This window comes from Ceratotherium simum, chromosome 4 (genome assembly GCF_057802395.1).
Source record: "Ceratotherium simum simum isolate JZ-2026a chromosome 4, ASM5780239v1, whole genome shotgun sequence".
In the NCBI taxonomy this organism is placed as follows: domain Eukaryota; kingdom Metazoa; phylum Chordata; class Mammalia; order Perissodactyla; family Rhinocerotidae; genus Ceratotherium; species Ceratotherium simum.
In genome coordinates, this window is record NC_141903.1 from 28,392,819 (window position 1) to 28,411,381 (window position 18,563).

The following is an 18,563-nucleotide window of genomic DNA, read 5'->3' on the forward strand; positions in this document are numbered from 1 at the left end:
TCTGTCGGGTAGGTTGCTCATTTCTGTTTCACTAAGTTCCTTTTCTGGGGTTTTGTCCTGTTCCCTTACTTGGAATGTATTCTTTTGCCTCTTCATTTTGCCTCTTTCCCTGTGCTTGGGTCTACGTATGAGGGAGGTCAGCCACGCCTCCTGCTCTTGGATAGGTGACCTTATGTAAGTGATGGCTTAGGAGGCTTCCAGTGTGCTTCCCTCAGTTCTCAATGTTCCAGGGGTGACCCCTATGTGGGCTATGTGTATCCTTCTGCTGTGGCCTGTTTGCTCTCCCTGTAGGCGCCCAGGGAGGCTGAGTTATGCTCCTGGCCAGCTGTTGTAATGCTCAGCTGCTTGTAGTTGTTGTGGGCCCTTCAGTCTCTTTATCAGCTGTGGGGAGCCCCAGCACAGTTGGCTGCAAGTTCTAATACCACATTTGTGTTGCAGTATTTCTTTTAAGTGAGTAGGCCCCCACCGTGGCATGTTGTTAGGCTCAGGGCCTTACAATTGCTGTAAGCCTCTAGCCTATTAGGTCTCTTGTCAGCTCTCTGAGGATGGCAGCTGGGTGGGGCTGGCCTCAGGCACAGGAGCACCCAATTGTTTCAGGTTTTGGAAGGTGGAGCAAACCTCCTATGTGGGTCTTTGAGAAGTACAAGTCTTCTGTGGCTGAGAAGCCCTGCCGCCCACAGGTCCACACACACAGTCAACACAGTCCTGCCCCGTGTGAGCGCCCGACCTCCCAAGTGGACCCAGTCTCTCCACGGCGGGAGCCCCACACACTCTGCCACCGCCCCACACTCTCCACCCGCTCCTTGTGCACACCCTGCCCTGCTCAAGTCAGCTCAGTTGCCAGGCTGCAGAGAATCCAGTCACCAATCTATGCAGGCCCACATGTTGCCTGAGGGCTTGTTGTTGGGTGGGGCTAGTCTCTAGGGTGGGCTGCCTGCCCTGGCTGAGCTGGATTAAATCGGTGCTCTAGCGGGTGGAGCAGACCCTGGGCTAGCAGGTCTCAGGGAGAACTCCAATGGCGTCTGTGTCAGCACGCTCACACCAGGCCACAACAATGGCTGCCGCCAATGTCCCAGTCCCTGGAGGGGTCTCACCCCTCACCGAGATGCACTCAGGGCCTATTAGGTGAGTCTCTTGTCACCGAAGCACTGTGCACCTTTCTTTCTGGTGATTTTAGGATGCTTTCTGGAACGGGTGAGTTTGTGCGCGGGCCCTTTAAGAGCCAGTTTTAGTTTCTTTGTGAACCTGGTTTTCTGGGGGTGCTACCCAATGTTTTAGTAGCAGGCAAAGTCAGATATTATGCCGCTGATGTCAATTGTGCTGGGTCCACAAAATGCCCACAGCGGGGGCGCTCCCCGGCTCAGGGCCCCGCGCCTCCAGGGAGGCTGCGTACCTGTGAGCTGCTCCCGGCGGCCGCGAAGCTGGCGGCTTGCGAAGGCGGCGTTCCTCCTCTCCAGAAGGGAGTCTCTGCCTCTTCCACCCCAGTTAGGATTGTCCGCCGTTGCAGGAGTTCCTCTCATCCAGTTTTCAGTTCTGTCTCAGGGGTAATTTTTCCACGAGTAGTTGTAAATTGGCTGTGTCCACGGGAGGAGGTGAGTTCAGAGTCTGCCTACGCCGCCATCTTGACTCCGCCCCCGAGGCTATTTTAAATGGAATTGTTTTCTTAATTTCATTTTAGGATTGTTCATTGCAAGTGTACAGAAATACCATTGACTCTGTTCATTTTTATTCATTCTATTTTATCTCTGTTCTTGGACTGTATAATCTCTATAGATCTCTCTTCATGTATGCTAATTTTTTCTTCTACCAGTTCAAATCTACTGTGGAACTCCTCTAGTGAATTTTTCATTTCCATTATTATACTTTCAACTCCAGAATTTCCATTCGGTTGTCCATTTGGAGATAATTTTTATCTCCTTACTAATATTCGCTAGTTGGTACAACATTTTCATTATACTTTCCTTTACCTCTTTAATCATGGTTTTCTTTAGTTCTTTGAACATATTTGTGATGACTACTTGTCTCTTAAATCTGACATTTGGCTGCTCACAGACAGTTTATTTTGCTTGCTTTTTCCCCCAGCGTATGTGTCATACTTTCCTGTTTCTTTGCAGTTTTGTTGGAAAATGGATATTTTAGATAATATATTGTAGCAACTAAGTACTGCCCTCCCCCCTTGTTGCTTTTCATTGCTATTTGCTTGGTAATGGGTTGGTTTATTTTCGTGAAGTCTATTTCTCTCCCCACAGTGTTCCGCCTCTGATGTTGCTCCTCAGTGGGTGCAGCCTTCTGTATGTCGACAATCATCTTGGGCTGATAGAGGTTTTGGCAGGGCTGTCTTGGACTCTCTTTTTCCCTGTCCACACCCAACTGTTAAACTTCACTAAATGCAGGCTGATTACTCTATTGTTTTAACAAAATATCCTGGGGTATAAATTGCTCAACAGACTAGACCACCCAAATTCAGGTTCTTTTGAAGGTATATTCCCTGAGGTCATTTGATCCTGAGGTCAGACATTTGAGATTTGTTCTGATCTCAAATGTCTTCTCCGAGCTGTGCCTTTCTCTCATTCTCTTGGACAAACTAGTCAGTTTACAGGTTAGCTTTTAAATCCAATAAATCTACCAATATCCTTCCAGTTGCATTTAACCACAACCTCCACTGTTCTTGAGAGTGTCCTCAGGCTTGAACTTCTTTATGCTCTATTCAAGTGAAGTCAGTTCCTTTGGGAAGAGATTATGGTCTATCTACTCTATGGCCTGCTTCTTCCCCCAGGCAAAACCTCTGAGAGGGATCTGGAGCTGGAGGTGGGGAAAATGAACCATTTCCCTCTGAGTGACTCTCCTACTTCAGGAGCTGAGCTCTTGGTCTTCGGTCTTCTCCTCTCGTGCATGGAAACACCACCTTACAAGCTAGGGCAGGGGCTATTGGGGTTCCAGTATTCTGGAACATACCCAAGGAACATACCCAACATACCCAAGCGGCAACATACCCAAGGTTTAGCCTTCATCCCACAAGTGGAGCCTGGGTGGAGGAAGGGAGCCTCTGCTGTCAGTGGCATTTTCCTGGAATTTAGTCTCACCAACAAGTAGCCGGGGGCAGGATGAAAAGTGCTGACATCCTGCTCCTCCTGGGAAGATAGCTTTCTAACTGGGAGCTGAGGAGCTCTGTCTTCTTATCTGTCTGGAGCAGAGCTTCCATCTCATTGATTTCAAAGGGAGAAGAAGGGAGTGTGGGAGATCAAGATTTGGCCACCCTGAAATCTATCTCTTTACCTTGGTTGTTTTCTCTGAAGGACATTTGACCTCCCCCACTAACTGCCTAAAGAATTTGACATGGTGGCTCCTTCCTAGAACAGATCTATCATGACTGCTATAAAGATAATGTAGGATAGAGGTTACAATAGAAAAGGCACCAACAAGCCCATCTTATCGGGAGTTCTGTCTCTCTGGCCACATTCTTTGGATGGCCCTGCGAGGAGTTGCCAGACAATCATTTACAAGGGAAGTCTCCATTTGTAAAGGTATCTCCCTTTCTGTATTGGGAAGAGGGGGGATGAGCTCATTACTAGTGACTTATCAATGTGGAAGGTGAGGCCTTGGGGCTGCATAATAAACCTTACTCTTGTTTACTGTGCTTTAGTGGTAATCTCCTGTAACTGACTCCCCCAACCCCCAAAATCCTCCTTTGTCATTGGCTGAACATGGTATTTAAGACGAGAATTTCTGCTATTGTGTTGAGAAACGCAGTGTCCCTGCTTTCTCCCATGTATACATGTTATTAAACTTCGTATTATTTTCTCCTGCTAACCTGTCTTGTTAATTATTTGGCCAGCCATAAGAACCTTAAGGAAAAGGGCAGAGGGAGATTCTCCCTCTTCCCCCTACAGGAGTATGTCTTGGTTGAAATATCAGACTTGTTATTCCTACTAAATTTTAGTAGGTTTTCTTGAGTAAATTTCTTCATTTGCTGTATTTCCTTGGGACCATTTCTAGAGACTTTAAGTGGCTGTTTTTGTTTTTATATAATTTTCACTGGTTTCATTGGACAGCAAGTCTGTGGAGCTCCTCATGTTGTCATGCTGCTGTATACTATTTTTAAACTTTGTAAAAATCAGGAATGAATCTTAGAGTCTGTCAAATGGCTTATTGCTTCTATTGATGTGATTTTGTTGTGAAAAAGCTTTTGAAATGAAAATATTAAGTAGAATACATTTCTTTTTTGTTGTATTCTTCTAGCACACCTGTAATCTGCTAGTATCTTCTAGCATGTAATAATTTACCACTTTACTCAATTTTTTTCAATTTTTTATTGAAAAATTCATGTCTGTGAGGGGAAAACTCACCATTGGGGGTTATATGTAGTTGTGTATGTGTATACCATAATCACAATTGGGGTTAAAATAAATTTTTCTTTTTATAGTACAGGCATACCTCAGAGATATTACAGGTTTGTTCCAGACCACCGCAATAAAGTGAATATTGCAATAAAGCAAGTCACGTGAATTTTTTGGTTTCCCAGTGCATAGAAAAGTTATGTTTACACTATACTGTAGTCTATTAAGTGTGCAGTAACCATCATCTGAGCCTTCAGAAAATCATAACCTTTTTGCTGATGGAGGGTCTTGCCTTCCACTCAATGTCTGTGAAGCACAATAAAACAAATTATGCCTGTAATTTAGGTAGTTTGCTGGGGGGGGGAATGAAATGGGTAGTTAGATTACTATTTGCTATTGGAAAGCTTGAAGAAGTTTTGATCTAAACAAGTATATCCAGTTATGTGTGTGCGGTTTGTGAAAAATTTTTCAACATATTTAGTTACTGGATAATCAAATTTCTTCTTCCTTATTGTGACTATTTTGATGGTTTACATTTTTAGGATGGAAACGTGGAAAAGTATAAATAGTATAGGGTTGGCAGATCTGAATTTGAATTTTAGCTGCATCTTAGTAGCTGGGTGAGCTTGGATGTATAGCTTCATCTCTAAGCTTCAGTTCTTGTCTGTGAAAGGAGGACAAATATTTATCTCCTGATGTTACCACACCGACAAAAAGAGGGAATGCACATAAAACACTCGGTATTGTGACAAAGTACATAGTTAGTACCCAGTAAGTGATAATTCTCTTGTATTTGAGAAAATAATTTATTTCACAGAGAATTTAAAATAATTAGTGTTTAACTGTGCAAAATGTTTCCTGATACATATTTTCCTATTATCCTAGATTCTCTATTTCCTGCCTCATTTCTAATGTTATTACTTTTTAAATTAGATTTGCTATTTGTTGGTTAGTCTTTTTTTACAAGTAATCTTTGATTATATTAATCACTTCTTTTCATTTTCTTTATTATTTAACTAATTTATTGTTTATTTTATCATATTTACAGTTTTCCTATTCTTTTTTTTACTCATTTTCTATAATAAGGTGAGAACTTAATTTTCTTTCACTTTTTTAAGAATGAAGACAAGTAAAGTTATGAGCTTTCCTCTAAACACTGTTTTGACCACTTCCCATAGATTTTGATTCATAAGTATTATTCTCTTTATATTCCACTGCGGGATTCTGAGCATATGGTTAAAATGACTTTCAGGATGTACTAGAAGCAAGGAGACTAGTTAAAGAAGTCATCACAACCATGAGCTGAATGTCTATAGCCAATTATCTAGACTGAGAATACCATTGGGTGTCAAAATGTCTGGGGCCTAGAAATAGAATCAACCAATACTAGTTGAACGCTTCTTATGTGCTGAGCACTGTTTCCCACATAGTAGTTTTGCATATGTATCTCCTTAATTCCCATGACAATGTTGTGACATTTGTCTCATTTTCTCTCTTCTGCAATGGAAGATATTGGACTAGCCAAATGACTTGCCCAAGGGCATAGAGAAGTACAACCCATTTCTCAGGCATCCTGATTGGGTATTCTCTCCACAGCTATATCATGTTGCCTCTTTATAAATCTCTTATAGGCCTATTTAGCGGCAAAATCTTATTCTCCGGAATGCCAACGGTGAGCATTGTTATCTTTTTTTTTTTTTTTAAACCTTTTATTGAAGTATGATTGACCCTCATGAATGGGATTAGTATCCTTATAAAAGTGACCCTAGAGCTTGCCACTCTATCTCACAAGACTCCATAAGACCAAGCTAAGTAAGAACAAGGTGTAGAATATTTATAGCAGCTGTGGTTAATTAAATATAACTACTATGTACCAAGCACTATGCTATAAGAATATTATATGTGTTATTTCAGTTAATCTTTATCACAGTCATGAGAGATGGGTATTATTTTTATTCTCCTTTATTTATAGATTGGGATACTGCCACTTTAAAGTGCTAAATAACTCATCCCATGTTGCAGAATCTGGAAGTGCCGTTAAATGTAGCTTATCTGACTTCAAAACCTGAGACCTTATCTGTTTTGCTTAACTGCCACTCTTGGAAGCTATAAGAAGGCAGAAAACTATTAATATAAAGGAAAATATTAACAACGTGCTGCTTCAGGAGGTGGTGGGCCTTGTTGTTGCTAGAAGAATCCAAACAGAAGCTTATGATCCTCCGTCCACAAAAAGAAGGATTCTGTGACCTGAAGGCCACTGGCACCGACCCTGAAAGAGATTAGAATGGTTTGTTAGAAATAGTGTAGTGTGAGGTGGAAAAACCAGACTGTCTTGTGAGGTAGTGAGAGTCCTGACTCAGGTTGGGTAAATGGAATCTCCCTTTGCAGATGGAGTCTAAATTTGGAAAGATAGTTTAAATCAATGGCTTTTTAATTTTTTCCAATGACTTTTCAAAGACTTTTTCAAATCAAATATCTTGAATATTAATTTTGATTTTTCCAGGAAGAGAAGTTAGACAGCAGTTCTCAGGTTTTTGAGCATGTGGCTCACATTCAAACACTAGAAATTTAGAGCTCCCTTCAGGAGGTGAAGAGATTCAAAAGAGCTCTAAACAAGTCAGCAATAATGGCAATGGAGATACTAATCCCATGTACTGGTGTCTCAGAGATTCTATAGAAGCATCCATAGTTCCTACTGCCTAACTTGATCACCCATCAGTACTGTGGAGCTCCTTGAGGAGAGCACTTGACTGCTCTCTCCAGCCCTTCCTATATACACACAGCCATATGCCAGTAAACACGCATCTTTTCTTAGGTGCCAGCTGGATATTAAGCTGTACCAATTATTCAAAACAAATTCTACCAACTATACACTATTTCAATGAACCATTCAACTCAGTGTTATACCTGACAACCTCTGTCATAACAGTGTGAATCAATAGTTAAATCAAAATTAAATGTATACATTGACCAACTGTAGAAGTAAACCTGTGATAAGTCCATAGTACAACTGTTTTATGATGAGCGCTATAAAAACTGTTGTATTTTGACCACTAATGCTGGTTGGGGTGCAAGCTGGTAACTAACTGAATTAAGAAGCCTTTTATCATTACTGTTCATGAATTAGACTTTGTCAGTAAATCTTGAGCATATCTTAATTCAGAGGGAAGACATGCCCCCTGTTTCATCCTGGGCTGGAATAACCCCTAGGTCTTCAGGCTGTATGGGGCAGTCTGGCTGTGACTGAGTAGCCACTGTTGCCCACGGTGAACAAACTCCACAAGCCCTGTTTCCAAGCCTTATCCTCTTCTGTTGACTTATTGCTATGCAATCTAGGCAAGTGATTAAACTTTTGTGATCCTCTATTTTTTTACCTGTAAAATGGTGATATTAATAATATCTTCTCTGTAAGATTGTGCTATGGAGGTAAAATGAAATAAAGACTACGAAAGATCTTTTTAAACTGCAAAGTGTTGTGAAAGAAAAAGAGTTATTATTATTTTAAAAGTGATGTTTTGGCAGAGCCTGGACGGTAGCCTAAAGCAGGCTGACTCAGACGCAGGTTTGTAGGGGAGCTGGAAGCCTGCTGGGGCATTGCTAAGGAAACCAACAGAGAAATGTACGTCACTGAGCCCCATCCTTATCTGCCCACTGCAGAGTATCTACCAAGAGAGCAAAGAATGCAAGGGACTGGTCATGGATAATTTGGGGAAAAAACACATCAGATTCCATTTAAGGAGGGAGAGAAAGTGGGAGCAGGCTCCAAAGAAGCAAAATGTTTCTCTTGGTTACAAAGAGGAAAGCACTTCCTGAACATTTCTAATCGACATGTGTCATGCCATCTGGGAGCAGAGGGAGAAAGCTGGCTCTTAGGTTTCCTTCTTCGGAAGGGCAAGCCTTTGTCCCTGGCATCATTTGGATACTTATAAGGAGATGAAGTTTAGTAGCATAAGTCCTGGGAGTTCCTCTGGGCTCAGCTTTTGGGTTCCATTGCCAGCTTCTTTGTTGAGGATAACAAGTTTGGGTAAAAACAAGTCTTGTGACCTGGGAACTAAAATTGTGGAAAGTTCCGTATGTGTCCCTTTATATCTCTACAACATCTCTCATATAATCCTGCTCTTTGCTATTAATACTTCTCCTACCATAGTCTTGGTTTCCAGGGTGGATTAGTTTTCTTCCTCCCTTTATACCAGAAGTGGAGGATACTTAGTAGACATTCCAAACTCAACTTTCCTTAATGGAACTCCTGGTTGCCCATTCTTACCATTAAGAGTGCTCCTCCCTCAGCATTAGAACTCCATGCCACTATTGGACCACTTAAGTTACAAACTTCAAGGTTATTTTGACCCTTGTCATTCTCCTACCTAGTATAATGTCAAAAAATCCTGCTTATTTTATCTTCCTGGATCCGCCTAGCTCACTTCCTTCCACTGGGACTTTCCTGGTTCAGGCCTTCTTTATATCTTGCCTGGACCATGGATTTGGGCATTGCTGCTAGCTTCCAGTCGCTTTAATACCTCTTTCTGAAGCTGATAAAGCCACCTTTCCAAAAGGCAGACCAATGTGTGCCATTTCCTTACTTGAAAGTTCTTGATAGCTCCCTGTTGCCTACAGAAGCACACACTCTTCTTTATGGCATTTGAGTGAGTTCATTTTAAGGGCAACACTAGGAACTGTAGGACCAAACAAATAACTATAGTGTCAAGTGGGGCTTAATGTAGTGTGGCCTTGAGCTAAGCTCTCGACATGATCAAGATTCCTCCACAGACAAAAAAATCGTTGTAGAGAATACAGAGAAGACTGGCTATGAATCAAAATTGTTTTTAAAATAGTGTTTTCTGAAAATTCCATTGGTCAGTAGTAGCTATTTAGGCTCCTGAATTACTTTTGGCTTGGATAACTGGGACTAGAAGAGATGCCATGTGATAAATGAGGGATGTGTTAAATAAACAGACTAGAAAGTCTTTTCCCTTACAGATTTGTAAGCATGAAATTGGACTTGGGATCACCATTATTGAGAATAAGTAGGTGGGGTTTGTTGAAGAAAGCCATTTATGGCCTGTTTTTAACGCTAGATCACGCTTAGAATTATATGTGTTTCGTTTAGTAGCCTGTATATTCTTGCTTTAATCACTATTATTTATGGCTTCAAAAAAAAGATTTAGAAGACAACATATCTAGCCCTTTTAGAAATAGAAATCTTTTGCTGGACTCCCTATTTCTAACCTCTCTTCTGTTTAGGGAATGGCTTAGAGATCAGACTGTAGGGTCTTCTGTGTGATAGGCAGTTCAGATAGCCACATGGAAAGAAGAAATTGGGACCACAACAACCAATCTTGGGTAGGACTAATTAAAAACAGACATAGATATGCTCACATGTGCTTGAAATATTCAAATAGACACACATAAAATGATAAGTGGTTATTTCTACAACTAGGTGGGACATTTTACTTTGTATTTTATAGCTTCTATGTATGGGATTTGTTTAACCATGAGCATGTACTTTGTTGTTATTGCCCTTGAGTTGATTCAGACTCCTAGTGACCCTGCGTATGGCAGAGCAGAAGCTTGCCTGGTGTTTTTGTGCCCCCATCCTCTCATCTTCTGGCACTATGTCAGATAATGCTCTACTGCTCTTCATATGGTTTTCATGAGCAGATTTTTTAGAAGTGGGTGGCCAGGTCCTTCTTCTGGAAGGTCTGCTGAAACCTGTCCACCGTGGGCAACCCTTCTGGTATTTGAAATACTGTCTGCTGACAGTCTTCAGCATCACAGCAACATCAGCCGCCACAGGATGACAACCGACAGATGAGTGGTGCGGCTCCCTGACCAGGAAATAAACCTAGGTCGTGGTGGTAAGAGCACTGGAACTTAACCACTAGACCACCAGGGCACGTACTACCTCTGTGAAAAAATAATTAGACATGTTTACATGTATTGCCATGGGAAGTATCCAAAATATATTGTTAATTGAAAAAAGGAAGTGGTAAATGTTGTATATTGCATAATTTCATTCTTGTAAGCAAATATATGTATTGCTAGAGTCTCTCTCTTTATATATGTGACAAGAAATGTCGAATTGTTTTCTTTGAATCAAATGAAATCCGACTCTGAGTCCCCATCTGGACAGGAGGACGGGAAATTCAATCCTCATGATTTTGGGGAAGTTTTGCTCCCTTCCTAAAGTCACATGCAAATCCTCTGGTCCCAGTCTCTCATGGTGGCCACTGGTGCTTATGTTGTCCACATTTGCAGGGGCCCTTGACTGGGCAGTAAGGGATCTTATATGCTCAGCTTGGAGGGGAAGCTTGGCTGAGACTAGGCTTTCCCTCTGAGAGATCCCTGTGAGGTCCTGGTCCCTCCTTGGGGATGGCTCTGGGAATCAGGGCCCAGGTTCCCACTACTTGTGGAACCCGAAGACCGATGTCCTCTTGCCTGTCTTGAGGACTGTCCTTCTTCTACTACTCCCTCCCCTAGCACAAACCACTCTAGAATTTCAAGGCCCAGGGGCAGGTTTTATTTGCAGGGATCTCCTTTTGGCTGTAAGTCAAAGAGGCATGAAAGGCCTGGGATTTTTGGAATTCTTGTTCTTAGAATTCTGTGTGTGTGTATATTCATGTGTGAGGGTTTGTGCACATGCATTTGTGTCAATGCACATGCATTTGTACACATGCACATGTGCATAGGGGTTTATGGAAGGTAAAAATAGAGTGGAATAAAACACAATTTAATATCTTAATAAATCATTTTGCCACACTCATTTTACAGATAAGGAAACAGATTCAGAGAGATGAAGCAACATGTACAAGGTTAAGCACTAGTAAGTGGCAGTAATAATTTTGAATTCTGATCTTTCTAGCCCCAGAGCTCATTCAGATTTCCTCAGACTTACACACAATCACAGTTTATAGTAAATACAAAGACTGGAAATTTCAGGCAAACCTTCCCAGATTTTCAGCTATTTAGCTATTTGGAAACTTGTGGGGAAAATGCCAAATTGCCGAATTTCTTTTTCTTTCTTTTGAGACTACATCTGAAGGATGGATGCTACAATAGAGAAACAACTTTAGGTCCTAGGAAGATAGTAATAGAAAACCATGAAGTGCTAGGATTGGAGGAGACTTTAGGGACCATCTAGGCTGTGGTTTGGTTATTTCTTCTAAGAAGCACTGTGCTAGTTTATTTGGTTTTAAGCAACAGAAACCCATTCTGCCTCATGTATGCCAATGAGGAATTTATTGAGAGGATCTGGGGTAAGTCACAGATTCCAAGGAAAGTTGACATGTCAGACCTGAAAAAGAGCAGGTCTGGGCCTCCGAGGGGCAAAACTCTGAAGCTGTCTTTTCAGTCTTTTCTTGCTCTATGCTCCAATTTCATTCTGTTCTTGAATTCCACGCTTTAAACTTACTTTCCCAGATAATCTGATTGCCCCGATATGAGCCGTGGAACCACTCCTAAACCTAGAGAGGTTAGGGGTCCTAGACTGACACCCCCATTGAGACCATGCAAAGTGGGGGTGAGGGCAGTTGTCATTGCCCGAGCTGGCTTGCCCAAAGTTTCCCAGCAAATCTGGGCACAACAGGAATCACAACCTAGACCTTCCAGCTCCAATCTTGGATGGCCCCTACTTTTGATATCATGATTCCTGTGCATTCCATTCTGAGAGTTCAAATTAGAAACTACATTGCATCGCTCACTGGGGGTATTTTTAGGTGCTAAGTACTTTTTCAAGGGTTTTTAAAAACAACCATATCCAAACAGTCAAGAAGAAAAATTACAAACATTGTGAGCAGTGATTATCATTCATCCACTGAGATCAGACATCCTGCAAAACTGTGTTGTGAGTGGCTGATCTGCTCCCTGATTAGAACTGAATGAAACCTGGAAGACTTTTCCCATCAGTTCTCAAACTTGGCTCCACGTCAGAGTCAACAACAGATTCTGATAAGTGCTGGCTCTGGAGCTGTTTGACCTGGGTTGGATCCCAGCTTTGTCTCTACCAGCTGTGTGACCAAGGGAAGGTTGCTTAAGCTCTCCCAGCCTCAGTTTCCTCATCTGTAAAACGGTGACAGTTTCACTTTCAACTTATAAGGTTATTGGGAGAATTAAACAAAATCTTTTGTGAACAGTGCTTACCATCGTGGCCTTGCATCTGATAAGTGCTCACAAATGTTAATGGAACAGTCAACTGGATTCTTTTTCCTTTAACGTGGCTCTCCAGGCTTTGCAATCCACACCTTTCCTATACACACCTCATCCATCTTCAGCAGCTCGATAAGATCTGCTATAAAAGTCAGAATCCCATAAGACCACAAAACAGATTATTTTATGAGGGTAGAATTTCAGAAGTAAATTGGAATTGATCTGCTCTTAGAAATGAATAGTCTTTGATCCGGAAGGCTCACTATTATATTTAAATCAAACAGTGCTTAAAAGAGCCTCAGCAGATCCTGGCAAAAGCAGAGCAAGTTGCTCTCCCCTTTGAGGATGATCACTCCCTTCTGTTGGGAAAACAGTAGTCACCAGGGGTCCCACTGTCTCCTAGTTCCTTTTTGTGGATGAAGAGGCTGCAAAGCCGGAGGCCAAGAACCAGAGCAGAGAGATGGTTAGTTGCCCTCTTCTTCCTTCCTGTTAGCTAGAAGTCTCCTCCTTGTGGTGTCAGGGCAAGAAGGATGGACAGGCAGGTAGTGGGCAAGACAGGCTGTGGCTGGCACAAGGTACCCAAGGAGCAAGTCCCTGCCAGCACTTGGGGAAACCTGAGAGTTGGTGTCAAACTTCTGGCAATCCCAGGAGGAATCTGTTTCCAGGAAAACAGGCTATGATGAGTAAGAAAGCAGAGTTCTGATCATATTTGCATGCAGATTGGGTAGTGAATAGTGCTGGGGTTTGTGAGAAAGGTGACAATTTGTGAGCAGGTGTTCATGTCACCCAAGTTTTCCTGTAGCTAGGTAAAACTAGATTTGCATATAATATTCATTTCTTTTCATCTGCAGTAGCTACTAACAGTGATTTTGGCTTACCAGTTTTCTTCCCCGCTTAAAGGAGCTATAACTCTGAGGAGAAGCAGCATAAAATGACAGATTCTGTTAAAATGTCTTTTTCAAATGCCCTCTCAGGTTATACTATGAGTTTTTAGGTTCTATAAAAGAATTGAACTTGTGAGCTGAGGCCATTGCAACAGAATTTGTAGGGGGCACCTTAGGTAAGGCCTGGAAAGACTCTTATGTAGTCCTAGGTAGTTAGGTTAAATAACAAAGGGGAAATACCACTAGTAGGTATTCTACAAAGTAAAAAAGGAAGACAATTGGGCTGGCCCAGTGGCACAAGCGGTTAAGTGTGCGTGCTCCACTGCTGCGGCCCGGGGTTCGCCGGTTCGGATCCCAGGCGCGCACTGACGCACTGCTTGTCGAGCCATGCTGTGTCAGCGTCCCATATAAAGTAGAGGAAGATGAGCACGGATGTTACCTCAGGGCCAATCTTCCTCAGCAAAAAAGAGGAGGATTGACATTGGATGTTAGCTCAGGGCTGATCTTCCTCACAAAAAAAGAAAAAAAAAAAAAGGAAGACAATTGACAAGAACAGGTTTTAGGAAATCTAGACCTTAGGATTTTTAGCTTCTTCTTATCTGTTGCTGTGTAGCCTAATTTGCTGCTCCCTTACAAACCAGAGGAATAAAACACCACCAACCATTTTATTATGCTCATGGATTCTGGGGGTCAGGAAGTCGGGAGAAGCTTGCCTCTGCTTCACAATGTCTGGGACTGCAGCTGGAAACACCAGAAGGCTTGCAGTGACTCAACTGCTTCGGGCTGGAATCATTTCAAGGCTTGCTCACTCGTATGTCTGGAGGTAAATGCTGGCTGTCCACTGGGGCCTCAGTGGGGGCTGTTGGCAGGAACATCTCATGTGGCCTTTCCATGTCGTCTCCCTGCTTCCACATGACATGATGGCTGGGTTCCAAAAGGACCAGGCAAAAGTTGCAACCCTTTTTAATGACCTAGGTAGTCCCGTGGGGTCACTTCTAGTCACAGTCCTGCCCATATCTGAGGGGAGGAAACAGACCCCATCTCTCAGTGGAGGAGAATCTACTTCATATTGAAAGAGCAGCACGTGGGATGGAATATTTACCGTGGCCATCTTTGAAAAATATAATGAGCCATACCTTTCAATACTGTCAATCAATTTCCAGAGCTTAAAACCCTTCTATGATTTCTGATGGCACATATGATGACGCTTAATATCCTCAGATGGCCCCACATGATCTGACTCCGGCGGCTCTCTGACCTCACCTCCTACACTCTCTGCTTTGCTCGTTGAGCTCCAGCCGTACCAGCCTCCTCCTGAAGACATGGTGTTCTTCGCCACGTCAGGCTCTTTCTCACTTGGGTGCTTTCAAGCATGCTGTTTGCTCTGCTGGGAATACTCTTTCCCTCTTTACAGTGTTCCTCCCAAAGGAAGGATGGAAGCAGGATTATTTTCTGTTTTAAGTTTCTTGGCCCTGTTTCTGCAAGCTGTCAGATTCGCATGGAGCAAATGGGCAACCAAGCATGTACGCTTCTCATTGCTCACACCCTCCTCCTCAGAGCCGGTGACCCTGACAGAGGGGTACAGAGAACGTTAGCACTCCAAATAATGCAGCCTCCTTTTTACCCTCTGCCCGTGTCTGTGTAGCAGGATGAGAGAAATGAGGATCACAGGCCCTGGCAGACTTGGTGTCACCAGATGCTGGCTGTCTGCTTCTGACATGGGAGATGACGAGTCCTACGGGCAGTTTTTTTTTTTTTTTAAATCAGATGGGCCACTGTAGCTGTAACTCAAATGCCCCCACCCCGCAAGTGACGGCCTCATCCTAGTAGAGGCAAAATGGCTTACTATATGGAAGTGAAGGCTTCGACTGAAGTCACTTATCTCATAGGGACACCTGGGGCCAGAGAGCAGGCCAATCACTTTTACACATGTTGAAGGCACTTTTCCTGGAACCAATATAATTCCACTACTTTAAACATTTAAATCCTTCCCTCAAGCAGCAACCTCAATATTGACAATTTTATCTTCTCAAAATAAACACTTTCTTATAATCCAGGGGTTGGCAAAGGTTTTCTGCGAAGGGCCAGATAGCAAATATTTTAGGCTTTGCTGGCTGTAGAGTCTCTGTCGAAATTACTCAAATCTGCTGCCGTGGCATGAAAGGAGCCATAGATGATATACAAATGAATGGGTGCTGCTGTGTTGCAATGAAACTTTATTTGTGGACACTGAAATTTACATTTCATACCATTTTCATGTGTCATGAACTATTTTCCTTCTTTTGATTTTTTCAACCATTTAAAAAGTGAAAACCAGTCTTATCTCACGAGCTGCACAAAAACAGGCATCAGGGCCAGATTTGGTTCACTGGCCCTAGCAATTTAGCTCATTACTCTGGAATATGTGATTCCCTCTAATTTACAGTTTAAATCATCAGGTCAAATGATTTGCCAGGGACAACCTGGCCTGGTGGCTGTGTTTTTCCAGTATCTACACATGGGTATCACTCCTTTCTGCTTTGTTAACTGCTACACATTCTTTAAATCTCAATATGTTAGTTCTATCCTTAATATTTGTAGGAACCTCCATACTGCTTTCTATAATGTCTGTACCAAATTACATTCCCACCAAAAGTGCAGAAGGGTTCCGTTTTCTCTATACTGTCACCAACACTTGTTATCTCTTGTCTTTTTGATGACAGCGATTCTAACAGGTGTGAGGTGGTATCTCATTGTGGTTTTGATTTGCGTTTCCCTGATGGTTAGTCATGGTGAGCACTTTTTCATGTACCTGTTGGCTGTCTGTCTTCTTTGGAGAAATGTGTGTTCAGGTCCTTTGTCCATTTTTAAATCATGCTATTTGTTTTTTTGCTATTGAGTTATTTCAGTTCTTTATATATTTTGGATATTAACCTCTTATCAGATATATGATTTGCAAATATCTTTTCCCATTCCATTTTCTCCTATTCTTGATGGTTTCCTTTGCTGTGCAGAAGCTTTTTAGTTTGATGTAGTCCCACTTGTTTATTTTTGCTTTTGTTGCCTGTGCTTTTGGTCTCAAACCCAAAAATCTTTGCCAAGACTGATGTCAAGGAGCTTACTGCGTATGTTTTCTTCTAGCAGTTTTATGGTTTCGGGTCTTACGTTTAAGTCTTTAATCCATTTTGAGTTGATTTTTGTGTATGGTGTAAGATAGTGGTCCAGTTTCATTCTTTTGCATGTGGCTATTTTTTAGTCTTAAAGAAGAAGGAAACCCTGCCATTTACAACAACATGGATGGACCTGGAAGACATTAGGCTAAGTGAAATAAGCCAAACAGAAAGACAATACTGTATAAACTCACTTACATGTGGAGTCTAAAATAATCAGACTCAAAGGAGCAGAGAGTAGAATGGTGAATGCCAGGGGCTGGAGGGAGAGAGAAATGGAGAGGTGATGGTCAAACAGTACAAAGTTTCAGTTATGCAAGATAAGTTCTGGAGATCTGCTATATGGCACAGTGCCTATTGCTAACAACACTGTATCATATACTTAAAATTTGCTAAGATGGTAGATATTATGTTAAATGTTCTTACCACAAACACAAAAAATACTAGTAAAGGGGGCAGGAGGAAACTACGGGAGATGACGGATTTGTCTATGGTCATGATGGTGGTGATAGTCTCTTGGATATATAGTTATCACCAAACTCACTGAGTTGTATATATTAAATATGTACAGATTTTTCCATGCCAATCATACCTTAATAAAGTGGTTTAAAAAAAATCTCAACATGAATTTCAGTCCTTAGAAAAGCCTTTCAAGTACTTTAATTGAAATTAAATTATGTTTTCTCATAGGTTCCTGTACTTCTTGGCACTTATAATTTGTACCTATACCTTTATTTGTGCGATCATGTGATTACCATCTGCCTCTCCTACAAGACTGTAAGTGTCAGGAGAGCAGAAACCAGCTGTGTTTCACTATCCATTGTATCCTAAGCCCTCTCTAAGTGCCTGACACATACCAGGGACTTCATAAATAGTTGATGAATAAATGCAATCTAGTTTCCTTTTGTCTGTTTCTGCTCTTGCTCTGAAATGAAGCAGATCCCCTAAAAGAATGGCACTTGAAAAGTCAGACTAACTGTGGAAGCAACAGTAGAATTTCTTGCCCAAGTCTTAAAATGGAGGCAGCTAGTACTGAACACAGAATTCAAATGTGGAGAAGAGTATGAGTTGCCTCAGACCATCACCTCCCACATTCTGAAAGCTTAACCTCTATTAATGAGGTTATTGTTGCTCATAGTTTCTCCTATTTCATATTTCTTACTGCAATTGTAACTATACATTTATTTGTATGATCATTTGATTGCTGTCTGTCTTCCCTCCATGACAGAAGGGACTAGGTACATTTTGTCTAAAAATTGTCAAAATAAGAAGACTTCTAAGACAAACATAGAACTAGGCAATTGCATTAGATAAGATAAATGAGCTGGGAAATGAGTCCATTAGGCATGTTTATTTGAAACACAGTTTTTGGTCAACTTTATTTTTTGGTTCTTAATTTTGTTTAGTTCTTGCATTGTCAGGCTAATATAACTCTTCCTGGTGCTCTCACAGGGGTTTAGAATACGTTTAACGTATTGTTTGAGGGTAATGCCAGAGAAGGCTGAGAATTTATTCATTCATTGAACAAATATTGAGAAATGCAAGATTACAAAAATATGGTCCTTGTCTTAAAGAAGCATAATGTGCAATATGCATACCACTTCCCTTCCCCAGCCGTACCCCATCCTTGGCTTGCTCTTGATTCTGCAAATTAATTGGTTTAGGTCAAATCTGGATTGATCCAAGGAGCCCGTGACCAAAAAGGAAGTTTGCACTGGTTTCCGGTCCTTTCTCTGTGCCTGACACGTTACCATGAGTGAGGGGGACTGTCAGTGTCTCGGATTCTTCACAGCCTGAGGATGCCCTTTCTCTGTCCCTGTGTGGAATGCGACCCCAAAACAAGACGTGGCTGCAACTCTGTGTGAAGAATCCCCCGCCAGGGAAGGGAGGAAGTCTGAAGGGCACTGGACTGCGAGTTGGAAACCTTGATTTCATCCTGGCTCAGCCACAAACTCACTACAGAGCCCTAGGCAAATTACTTTTCTCCCTCTGGATCTTAATTTCCTATAAGAAAACGAAATGAAAAAATTGGATAAGTTGTCTCTAGGGTC

At 41.9% G+C, this 18,563-nt stretch overlaps 1 protein-coding gene across 1 annotated transcript in view; it reads left to right on the plus strand.

Annotated features, from left to right (window-relative positions):
* The first annotated feature begins 879 nt into the window (after window positions 1–879).
* HTR4 (5-hydroxytryptamine receptor 4) overlaps window positions 880–18,563 on the plus strand; it is a 176,244-nt gene continuing 158,560 nt past the window's right edge. The window contains exon 1 of the mRNA XM_087429591.1: window positions 880–1,125. The gene's annotated coding sequence lies outside the window, so the exon portion shown is untranslated. The remainder of the gene's footprint in view (window positions 1,126–18,563) is intronic.